Source organism: Protopterus annectens, chromosome 1.part0 (assembly GCF_019279795.1).
Source record: "Protopterus annectens isolate FY-2018-M chromosome 1.part0, PAN1.0, whole genome shotgun sequence".
Classification (NCBI taxonomy): domain Eukaryota; kingdom Metazoa; phylum Chordata; order Ceratodontiformes; family Protopteridae; genus Protopterus; species Protopterus annectens.
Genome location: NC_056725.1, coordinates 955,065,714 through 955,079,056, shown reverse-complemented (window position 1 = coordinate 955,079,056; position 13,343 = coordinate 955,065,714).

Below are 13,343 nucleotides of genomic sequence, written 5' to 3'. Positions count from 1 at the left end.
GAATCTGTGCCAGCCTTCCCCAGGAGTGTCTGTGTGTTTGTATATAACCCATATCTTGAAGTGTGTGTTTATGTCAGCTACTTTGGCAGGGACATAAAGCACTACTTGGACAGAGAGGGTGCTGGAGGTTTTAGCTTGCCAACTAGGCTGAGATCTGGACCCTATAGCTGTGCCAGTGTGGTCTTATTGGGGATCTGGAGAGAAAGGGAGAGACCAGCCCCAGACTGACTGTGATCTCTGTGTGCTCTTAAGAGAAATTGTACATTACTGTGTGTGTATTTGTTATCCTCCCCTATGTGGATGCCCCTCATTCATGTTAGTGGTGAGGATTGAGGCTCTTTGATTGCTGGGCCAGTGCATGGGAGTCACATATTAATTGTTTGGCAGTGGTAGGATATCCACACCACATATTAATTGGTTGGTAAATACTAATTGGCTTGTAGCGGTATGGGTAGTGTGAATTCCACTAGCTTGTGTACTGAAGGTGTATCTGTACTCTAAATCAGCTTCACAGTAAATAGTCAGAGTTCAGATCACAATTGTTTTATTTCTTTTGTTAGCTTAGTTAGTCAGGGAGAGCAGGCAAGCATGTCAGCAGAGGAGTATGGAAAGCTGACAAGGAGCCAGTTGGCTGAGATGTGCCAGGCTAGGGGACTGGTGCATGGAAACCTGACTAGGGCAGACACAATTTCAGATTTGGTCACAGTTGCATTAGAAAACAGCAACCAGGAGGATGATCAAACTGGCCGTGGAGACGTACAACACTCAGAGAATGGACAGCTCAACCTTTATGCAGAGGAATTAAAAATCCATCTGAACCTAAAGAGACTTGAGTCAGAGGCCAGGCGGTTGGAAACAGAAGCAGCAGAGAGACTGAGACATCTACAGGTTGATGAGAATGAGAAACTGCTATCTCTGGAAGCTGAGGAGAAGGAAAGGCAGAGGCAACATGGAAAGGAGATGCTGACTCTTCGCCAGAGTCATGCAGGTAATGGAGAAGGGAATAACCAGACCCCAGAAGCACAAAAGGTCAGTAAATTTCTTTCATAGTTTACAGAGGGGGATAATTTTGATAGTTTCATTCATATGCTTGAGAGGGTATATAAACAGTATGATGTTGACCAAAGGCTCTGGGTACGGTTCCTAACCCACTTACTCCGTGGTAAAGCTGTAACTGTGTTGTATAAACTTGCTGATTGTGAATATTTTGATTATACTGCTGCTAAAGATCACTTGTTTGAATTGTTTAAGCTAACACCTGAAACTTATAGGAAAAAGTTTCATGAACATAGACACAAGGCAGATGAAAGTGTGTGTGAATATGTTGCTGAACTGAGCACTTATTTTTATAGGTGGGTGAGTGGATGTCAGGTCACCACTTTTGAAGGGTTGGCAGACCATTTGGTGAGGGAACAAGCCCTTAGCACTTTGCCTGAGGACATGAGGATCTGGTTAGCTGATAGGCAATGTGATACGTTAGAGGAGTTGGGGAAGAAGGGAGACCTATACCTAGCAATCAGGGCATCCCTGCACAGGAAAGGGACCCCCACTACTGCTTATGGGTCTAAAGGAACCCATGGTGGGCAGCCCAGACTGCCCCAACAGAATCTGCCAGTAGCAGGGGAAGCCACTAGTCCAGGTACACGTCCAGGACCTAGGGTTAAATGTTCTGAATGCAACCAGTGGGGCCATGTGGCATACAGATGTCCATGGAGGCAAGGTGGGGAACAAAAGGTGAGAGAGCCAGTAAGTGGGGAAGACAAAATGCCAATAGTAGGTTGTCTTGAGACAACAGGGGTACCAAACTACCATCCTGCAGATGTCCTGATAGGGAAGGATTTTGATGTGACAGTACCATGTATTTGTGCAGTTAGTCAGGCTAGGAGACAAGCATGTGGGTCTGGTAGCCTTGGGGGTATCCAGACAGACCGCACACCTGCAGCCAGGACTGGTGAGGTGGTTACTTCAGGGAGGAGGCTACACTATCGCAGTGAGACTGAAGGTGAGCCACAGCTGCTTGTGGGTACTGATGTTCCCTTGAACAGAGTGACTGCAAAGATAGAGGTGAGTAGTAGTACCCAGGCTGTTAGTGAGGCACCACTGTCAGAGGATGCCAGACTTCCAGTGGAAGGGGAGCTGGGGAGGGTTACAAAGAGAGAGTTGAGACAGGCTCAGCTCTCAGACCCTACACTGCAAGGCCTGAGAGAGGTAGCTAGTGAAGGACCTGATTTTCAAGGGAAGGGGGAATCTGTATACTAGGACAAAGGGTGAAGTGAACCTTAGAGCGTACCAAACAAACTGGGTATCAGTAAACAGTCACAGTCACTGTCAGTGATAAATCCATGCCAAGAATAAGAAAGCTCCAGTTTAATTAAAAAGATTTATTTGAAGCGCTTTTCGTTTGCCTCCTAGGCAAACTTCCTCAGAAATTGTTTCTGAGGAAGTTTGACTAGGAGGCAAATGAAAAGCACTTCAAGTAAATCTTTTTAATTAAACTGGAGCTTTCTTATTCTTGGCGTGGATTTATCACTGACAGTGACTGTTTACTGATACCCAATTTGTTTGGTACGCTCTAAAGTTCACTTCACTCATTTTACTAGTTTGGTTCGTTTTCTTTGTACTAGGACAAAGGGTTACTGTATAGAAAGTGGACCCCTGAGGGAGGGCTAGAAGGTGAAAGAATACAGGAGTTAGTAGTGCCTAAAACATACCATCTGGCGCTTCTAGCCATAGCCCATGATATTCCCTTAGCAAGTCATATTGGCGTAAAACGTACAAAGAGACATATTATGCAGAACTTTTATTGGCCTGGAATTTCAAGAGATGTAACAGGGTACTGCAGAACATGTGAGCAGTGTCAAAAGATAGGCAAGGGTGGAGACAAAGTGAGAGCTCCTTTGATGTCTTTGCCTGTGACTGAGGAGCCATTTCAGAGGGTAGCTATGGATATTGTGGGGCATCTGAGTACCCCAAGTTCCATAAGGAAAAAGTATATCTTAGTGGTAGTGGTTATGCTACAAGATACCCTGAGGCAGTGGCTTTGTCCTCTGTTGAGGCAGAAAAGGTGGCAAATGCTTTGTTACAGATTTTCAGCAGGGTAGGTTTCCCAAAAGAAATACTGACTGACTGAGGTGCCAATTTCATGTCAGACCTGCTGGCTTGTCCGTGGAAGTACTGTGGGGTGAAGCACCTAAAGACCACCCCCTACCATCCCCAGACTAATGGTCTTGTTGAGAGGTTAAACTCTACAATCAAGTCCATGCTATAGGCATTTGCAGACCAGTTAAAGAGGGAGTGGGACAAATATTTGCCCTGTCTGTTGTTTGTTTACAAAGAGGTTCCCCAGGAATCCACAGGTTTTTCACCCTTTGAGTTGCTGTATGGGCATAGGGTGAGGGGACCTCTAGACTTAATTTGTGATGAGTGGGAAGGTGAGTGTGAACCTCTTAAGGAGTCTGTTGTGGCATACGTCCTAAGCCTCAGGACAAGGCTTAGGGAACTCATGGGTTTGGCCCAGGAGAACCTGGCAGAAGCCCAACAACAGAAAAAGGTATGGTATATAAGGAATGCTCGAGCTAGAGAGTATGCTGTAGGGCAGCAGGTAATGGTTCTCATTCCTGTCAGACACAACAAGGTGCAAGCAGCTTGGGAGGGACCCTACAAGCTTGTAACAAAGGTAAGTGTTGTTAACTACATGGTGGAACTGCTAGGCAGGAGGCAGGGGCTTGAAATTCCTTGATTGCTGGGCCAGTGCACAGGCGTCACAGAACCAACCAGAAAAAAAAACTCTGGGAGAACCAATGATACTCAGACGTTAGAAAATGGCAGTAATTAACCTTTTCTTGCAAGAATAACTACTGTTTCCAAGATGATTTTCAACACCTTGCTAAACAAGGTGCCCTTAGCATAAGATAAAAAGTAATGCAGTTTTATTTTAAGCACTCCAAAACAGTTTCAGCAATAGTAATCACTGAATAAAATCAAGTTTTATATGTTTTTTTTTAATTTCCCTTGTGTAGAGTGGGAGATTCAAGGAAATCATAAAATTAAGTTGGAAAATATTTTAATGTATTGCACGTAAATGCAGCTTTCAAAGAGGTCCAACCAAAATGATAAGAATGGAATGCATAACTATGTCACAAAAATAGCAAATTCAGAAAACTAAATAGACAACAGACTAAACCCGCAAACAACTCTAGATGACTCAGTGGTGAACAGACAGAACATGTCAGCAATTAACATTTGTTCACAAGAATAACTATTTCTGTTTCCAGGATGGGACTCGACACTTGCCTAAACATACTGTTCTTCGTACATAAAAAGCAGTGGTTTCCTTTTAAATCTTCCAGTAACCATTTTTGCAGCTATAAGCAGTAAATAAAATCAAGTACAATAAGCAAATTACTTCCCTTGTGTAAAGAGACTTAAAGTGTCAACGTATGTGAAAAAATGTTTCAATCCGCTACACAGAGGCACATCTTACAGAACAATCCAGCTCTACATTTCCCCCAAACAAAATCTCTAATTAAATTTTTCTCTTGTGAATTTCCAAAACTCTTTCTGTAGACATCTGTATGATTCCAAACAGGTAACCCACATCATATGATCCTTTCAGCTCAAAAGGCTCCAAAGACAAAACATTACCCTCCTATGTTTCATTTTAAAATATCTACTAGAGAAGGATGGGGTTTCTTAATCAAAATTCTCTCTTAACCTTATCTCACTAACTTAGGCAAAATTATCTGCTCTTTACATCATAAATATGAATGATGCAGCTTTTTGGGTCACAGGAATTTCTTTTTCTTTCACTGCCAGGCAGCAAGCACCAGCATATCCTGGTGGCCTAATTTTATAGCGGGACAAACTATACTCTTAGTCTCCCCCAGATTGGATCTGCCAGTATTGAGGCTAACAAAGATCATTAGTACATCCCAGGAAAACTTACTGCCATGGGGGTGGGTGACTTATAATGACATACCTTCTTTCTCTCTCCTTTGCATTTGTCCTTTATGTCTGAGGACTACTCCACACTATGGGCCATACCTCCCATAGGGAATGCCAGTACTCTGCAAGGCATTTTCTTAGTTTTATACATTTTCCCTCTCACCACAACTCACTGTGTAATATCATTCATTCATACAGCTATTTAATTCCTCTATATTTGTCCTACCTTTGTTATGTCTTGTTCAATTCAGTTTAATTTTTATCACTCTCCTACGCTAGACCAATTCAAAAGCTTTACTAAGTACAGAAGACTATATCTGCTCTATTTTCTTGCCAAGGTCAGATGTAATCCACTAATAAAACTGGATCAGGTGTGTCTGGTGATGCCATCTGACCATGAACCCATGCTGGCTGCTGTTCTAGTGACTGTTGTCTTGTACAAATTGTAGTGTCCTTCCACTTAGGATTCTCTCTGTAACTTGTTGTGTCACTGTTATTAAGCTAACAGGCCTGCAGTTTCCCTGATTTGCTCTGCTTCTCCCTTGAATAAGGGCACTAAAATTGATCTCTTCGATTCTTCTAGCTAATGACTTGTTGAAGGACTGCTGGGGATCTGCCAACATATTGGATAGATCTCTGAGGAGTGTGACAGGTGTCCCATCTGGTCCTTTTAATTTATTCTCCCTAAGGACAGACAGTTCCATCTGAACCCTCCTTCCTCTTGAGTCCAGTATCTATTCTCTGTTCCTCTTAGTCAATTTTGTCTTCTTTTTAACATGGCACTCTCTTCTTGCTTATCTTTGTGAAAATTGAAGCAAAGTAGTTATTTAGTACTTCTGAATTTTTGCAGTCTTTAGTGATTTACTTCCTAGCTTTCCTCAGTGTGGCCAGTTTTGTCTTTTCTTCATTCTTTTTGCTACATATCTAAAAATCTCTTGCTTCCTTTTTTAATCCCTTCTGCAAGCACACTTTTGCCTTTAGCCTTTGATGCCCTTACCATGAATTTGATTTCACATTTAGCGTTTGATGCCCTTACCATGAGTTTGATTTCACCTTTAGACTTTGATGCCCTTACCATGAATTTGATTTCACCTTTAACCCTTGATGCCCTTACCACAAATTTGATTTCACCTTTAGCCTTTGATGTCCTTACCATGAGTTTGATTTCCCCTTTAACCTTTGATGCCCTTACCATGAGTTTGATTTCACCTTTAACCTTTGATGCCCTTAACATGAATTTGATTTCACCTTTAACCCTTGATGCCCTTACCATGAATTTGATTTCAGCTTTAGCCTTTAATGTCCTTACCATGAGTTTGATTTCACCTTTAACCTTTGATGCCCTTACCATGAGTTTGATTTCACCTTTAGCCTTTGATGCCCTTACCACAAATTTGATTTCATGTTTAGCCTTTGATGCCCTTACCATGAGTTTGATTTCACCTTTAGCCTTTGATGCCCTTACCATGAATTTGATTTCAGCTTTAGCCTTTGATGTCCTTACCATGAGTTTGATTTCACCTTTAACCTTTGATGCCCTTACCATGAGTTTGATTTCACCTTTAGCCTTTGATGCCCTTACCATGAGTTTGATTTCACCTTTAGCCTTTGATGCCCTTACCATGAGTTTGATTTCACCTTTAGCCTTTGATGCCCTTACCATGAGTTTGATTTCACCTTTAGCCTTTGATGCTCTTACTATAATTTTGACTTTTTGTTAGTCTGAGTGTACTGAGCCCCCTCTACTTCCATATATTATCATGATTTTAAACAAGCTGCATAAAACTGCAATGTTTGCAGTAATAAAAGTTTTAAGAAGGAGACAGGATAGTTTGTCTTAATCTTGGTAGTTGTGGCTTCTAAGTTAAAATGTGATGAATTTTAAGGCCCAATACCTTTAACTCTTTCAGAAGTAATCATGTCCTCGTCATTAAGTGAAACTGGCTTTAATACTGTTTGTCACAAAAATGACATATTTTATATTATTTTTATTTTCTTTGTTTAAAAATATATATTTTATTACCTAAAACATATCCCAATAACATTGAAAACATTTACATTTTTGGAAAAAAAATCATCATTTAAAACAAAAATCTTCACATATATCAGCCATTATAAATGTCTTATCAGAAATAAAATCACCTACTATCACCCTATTACCGATTCTTAATTAATCAGTGCAGTTATATCATGTAGCAATTTTATTCTGAATGTATTTTCTTTAGGGCATTTATTTCTGAAATAGGAGACTAACTTACATATACTTGCCAATTTATGGCAATTATTTCTTAACTATAGGACTACCAAAATAAATTCACGCACTTTATTAAAACAATATTTTTAATATCAGCTCATATTCCTTCTCACTCATGTATTCCCTAACAAAAGAACCATCTTAGAGATCTTCACATATTATTGGTACATGCCTCTTCTCTTTCTATTAAATTTCCCTTACTGTGATACTCACTTTTACTATGTACTTCCGTCCAACACCCTCATAAGCCTCAATCACCATTTAGGTATACTTGGGGACATGCTGTCCATTGACAGTATAATGCCACAAGCTTCTGTGCATCTCCCTGTTGATCCAAACTCCTATGTTTGCTATTTCTCAATTAATTAAAAGCATTTCCAGGTTAATCCCTATATAATCTGTTTATGAACATCTTTTACTTTTACCATTTATCAAATAGGTAAAAACCAAGTTGGACTTCTTGACTTTGCACATTTCACACACAGGCAGACTTTTTCTTATTACATTCCAGCAATTTATATTATCCTCATACTCTACTCCTGTCACTATCAATGGTGCCATGTGATCCACTAGTTAAAAACTTAACCTCTGAGCTAAGCTTTATACATTCACTTCCATAGCTGTTACAAAGACCATGAAGACAAGCTATTATTTCATTTCATATTTTAATTTGACTTTTTGGCAAAGGTGGTTTCATAAAATATGGCAAATATAGATCAATGATTTAAAAAAAATCATATTCATTAACTAATCCCCCCCCCAAAAAAAAATCACCATTCACACAGTTGTCTTTTTGTTCCCTTTTAAACATCAGAAAATTCCAAGTATCTGCCTTCCTCTTTTTATCTCACTTTCTAAACAGTTTGGACAGACCATAATTTGGGAAACTATACTTGCTATTATTATTCTAATACTAAGCTAGTTCAGGTTCCTTTATGCTGCCTCAGAATGATAGTGTCATAAAATACATCTGTTTAACATCATCATCATCATCATCATCAGTAGCATAATTAATATGTGCACGATTATCTCCCTTTGTAAATGACATTCATCTCACACAGGTTACACCCACCCCGGTTGTTCAGTAACAATGCAGCAGTACAGCCTCCTTCTTTGCAATGTTAACTTACCCATTGAGAAAATCTCATTATTAAGACCTAATACATGGTGTAGCCAGAACATCTGTGTGGTACAGAAACCTGGGCAGTGAAGCAGAACAGCTGAGTTAGCTAGACATGATGGAGATGAAGTGGCTGAGATGGGTGGTAAGTTGGACACTATGTGGCAGATGAGGAAATGATGACATCAGAGCAGAAGCCAAGGTATTTCCATTTGCAGGGAATATCAAACAGGGCAGTTTGCAGTGGTTTGTGTGTATGTGCAGGAAAACAGAAGATGATTTGTTAAAGAAGATTTATGAAAGACAGGAAGGAATCTGGCATGATTGGTGAAGAAGGTAGGAGAGTTTTACTGAACAGAGAGAGAGAGATGGTAAAGGTTGAGATACTCCAACCTGATGTATAAAAAATGTGAAGGGGGTTGATGATTTATAAATCAAAATAATCTTTTAGCAGATTCCAGTTTAGTGTGTGTATGAATATTGATACACCTCCATATAAATGATCCCACTATATACCTCCAATACCCCTTAAAAAACAAGCCATTAAATATTGACGGACTTCATTTTCAACACACTGGCCACAGAAACTGTATCATTCAACCAGACAGGCCAATCACATACATTTTAAGATGCCAGTACAGTTTCATTGTTTTTCATTTTCCCTTCCATGGTCCCCTCCTATTGTCCCTTTCCATCATATCCAAGACAAAAAAATAAATAAATTCATGCTCCTGATGCTTGCTAACATGTTTCAATACAGCTTTATGTTTGGTCATTCTTCTAAATATCATGCAAATGCTCATAGATCCTATCCTTTAAAGCCCTCTTTGTTTTCCCAATGTAGAAACAGTGACAATTCCTACATTGGGTGATGTATACATTCCTGTAGTAAAATAAATACAATAGTATGGCTCTTGGTGAAACCATACCCCATAATCAAAATGCTTTTGCCCTCTTTAATAAAAGGGCATGTCTTGCATATACCACGCCTAAACGTCCCAGACTTAACCTGATAATTCACAATCTTAATACCCATTTTTTTCAATATAGTTCTTTAAATACCAATCTTTCTTATATATGATACATGGTGTATCCCCTGTCATTTGTAGATTAATATCATTCACCCTGAATATGTTCCAATTTCTTTCAACAATTTCCTTAATTCTCCACACATCATCAATAAAGTTTAACACTAACCTCTTAGTAAAATGTCAATTATTTTTTCTGAATTTCATCAAATGTAGGAAAAAAAATATATACATACATATATATATATATATATATAGGCCCTTGTCAGAACGTCGAAAGTACAGTTAATCAAACTGCACTTTGACGAACTGACTTTAGCGAAAGTGCATAACATTGAACATGCACTTTCACTAAAACAAAATAAAAAATGAAAAAACATGCAGTTTGCATGTTTTGTTAGTTGTACATCAACGTATTCGGTTGATGTACAACTAACAAATCTTTTGAGGAGATTGCGGTACAGTGGGGATAAGGGAATATTCCCTTTTCCTCACTGTAGTGCGATCTTGGAGTTAGAATATTAAAGTAGGGGGGTGTGGGGGTGCAGGGGGGCTTGCCCCCCTGCATAGTAGTGTTTACATTTTTTTGTGTGTATGTTTTTATTTTGTTTTGTTTACTTTAAGCGAAAGTGCATGTTCGATGTTATGCACTTTCCCTAAAGTGGGTTCATGAAAGTGAAGTTCGATGAACTGCACTTTAGATGTTTTAACACAGACCCATATATATATATATATATATATATATATATATATATATATATTTTTTTTTTTTTGTGTGTGTGTGTGTGTGTGTGTGTGTGTGTGTGTGTGTGTGTGTGTGCAATATTAATTATTTTTTTTCAACAAGCATCAAGTCTGGAGCAATATTTAGATGGGTTGTTTAACTGTGTGAAAAGTATTTTATACATGCATAATGTGATTAAATTTACATTCAATGTTTAACAACATGATTGGTAGGGGGAGTGGTCAAGTGATTTTTAAAAATGACTATGTTAATGGAAATTGTAATCCCTGAAGAAGTTCCATAACAGTGAAGGGATGAAAGCACTAAGATTGTTATTTACTATTAAATCCTTTGTTTCCTTCTAATTGATCCATTGTGTTTAATTCCTGAGTATGCTGCATTCCTGGCTTTGTTTATTGTTGTGGTATCAGTATTCAAGTAGTATCTTGGTGTTTTTTTCTTTCTGAAATGTAAATGGACTTTCTATATTGCCTCTCATGAGTCCAGCATATGCTTCGCAACTGTCTCTGTTTTTGCAGCATGTTCCTGATTTTGCCTAGTATTTTTGCCCTACCCATTTTAAAAGATTTTTTTTCTGACAAATCACCAAGGATTATAGTCAACAGTAATGGTATACATTATAGTTTCAATTCTTCTTTTTGATTTCTGACATTTTAGTGGTATTTAAACAACTTTGCTCAATTTTTTTTCCTTGCTGGAATTTGAGGTATTGTGTTTCTACAGATGTCTGACTGAATTTATTAAGTACTGTATTGTTTTTCTCTGTTTAGAATCAAGTTAATTTACAGTAAACTGTAAACACCTTAGTAGATCACTTCCAATAGTTAACTATTATATTAAAAACATTTTGTGGTACTTGCTAATATATTATATCTTGTACTCATAAGAATTTATTAGAGGAAAAAGAAGGATTAATCCTTTGTATCCATAAAGATTCATTAACAAGAAAGAAGCTTTAGTAAACAAAATGTCATGCAAATGAGTCCTGTATCCCTACTTATCTAGACTCTTGGACTAAATGGAAGGTCAGCCATCTTGTCTTCTCTTAGTTGCCATCCTCATAGCACTAAACGTACTCAGGCAATGTGGTAACTGCTTGATGCTCAAAGGCAATGAAGCTGCTTGTGAGAGATGCAAATATTTAACAAAAACAGAGACATCACTCTCACAAATGAAAATTGTCTGGGTACACTACACAGACTCCGCACATATATGTGAAAAATTATCATAAGCCCTGGCTGTAAAAAGTTCATTGCCTAAGACTCCAAGAACAAACAAGACTAAGTATTAGCAGAAATTAAAAAAAACAAAACAAAAAAAAAGCACATGCTGCCAAATCCATAACTGAGAACTGACAAGGAAAACAAAACAAACCCAGTATATTTAGATCCTGTACTAATAGCTTCATAGTAAGACAGTGACACCCAGGCTCCACTCTCACAAGACTGGGCAAAAATGAGTGACAGTGAGTTCTCTTTCAGGTGCCAAGATGTCTGAAGTCTGAAGGGCCCTCAAGACCCTTAAGATGAACAAGTATGACTATTACTTTCTGGTCCATGTGGATGTAAATGACTTGGCAAAATCCTACAGAATATGCTATGAGACATCTCTATGGATGGCACAAATGCAGGAAAGACTCTGGTATTGAGCAGAATCCTAACTTCTGCAAGAATGATTTCGAGATTCTAGGAAAAGATGACTGACTTCAAAAATTGGCTGAATAATTGATGCTATTTGAGGGTGATCTAGTATATGTCAGAGTGGGATGAGTCACTGGACAGACCTACTTAATTTGCCAGGGGAGATTGCAACTGTCTTGTCAGAGCTTCCACATACTGGCTAATGCCTTTGTGGCCCCATAGTGCCCGTTTTATCAGAGTCTAGCTATTGTATCTTCCAGCCTGAATAACATAACAGGTAAAGCACCAGACAATATTGAGGTGCATAATCCTAAGAGTCTAAATAGCAGATTGTTTGATCTTGAAGCCCTCTTGCATTTGGAGCACATTCATGTACACATCATCACTGAAACTTGTTTTTTAAAAGTGCAGAATGCACCCCTTCTATATCAAATTTTTGCACCTTCCATACCTTTCAACCTGATAGCCACTGTGGTGGAGTAACCATATTTGTTAAAGACACCATTACCTTGGAGCAGATCCCAGAGACCCATAAACTAAATTTATTGAGATTTAACTCAGCCTAAATAAAACCAACTAACAGATTACAGCATGTTATAGAACTCTTTTGATGACCCCAGAAAACATTGTCCATTTCTTAAATGCATTGAATGAACTTCAAATACAAGAAAACTCCATCATTCAGGGAGACTTTAATTACCTGTTGATAAACTGAGATACATATACTTCAAAATATAGACTATGCATAAGAAATCCTTTATTTCATAAATAAGAATTCCATGGATGCAATAGGCAAAGATTCCATTAAAAGACACAGCGTTCCTGGCCTGGTCCTCACAAATATAACATCCATGTGTATTTTTTCACAGATGTACCCTTCCCTATTCGAGTCTGACCACAGAATGGTAATCTCTTTCTAAATCCCTAAACCAGCAGATGCAACTAACACAGTATTCAAAGACTTCAAAGATACAAATCTCTTACAATATGGCGAAGTCTCAAAGTTCAAGTACAACTGTTACCCTCCAAAATGTTAACACAGCTAGTAGTCATGCAAATGAATTCTGCACTCTCCTAGAAGACTGTGCAAATCTGTTAGATACTACCAGAACTAAACAAAATGGGAAAGATAAGAGCAAACCAGCTTGTTGGTCCACGTGTGTACATAAACAATACAATAAGAGGAAAAGACTCATTAGAATAAACAGCAAAACTAAAGAGTGAAACATCAGGGTCATCTTCAACAGGTTATCTAATATAATGAAAAATACCATCAGGAAAACAAAGACATCCAATGCATTTAGGATGACACTGGAACCTAGGGATGATTACAAATCTTACGTCAGGAAGTTATGAAATAAGATCCAACATTGCTCTAAACGTATTCATAATGACATTACCTAGTCTCATCAAGTGGATATCAGAAATATATTAGCAAACAAATTCAGTGCAAGTTTCATCCCAAAGACATCTACAAACCACACATATCCAGTAAGGATCTCAAACTCTGTATCATGACAAAACAAAACTTACTAAAAGTACTCTCCAAAACAGAAAATACTTCCTGTATGGGACTTAATAACATACATGTGCTGCGGCCTGCTCTTACGGC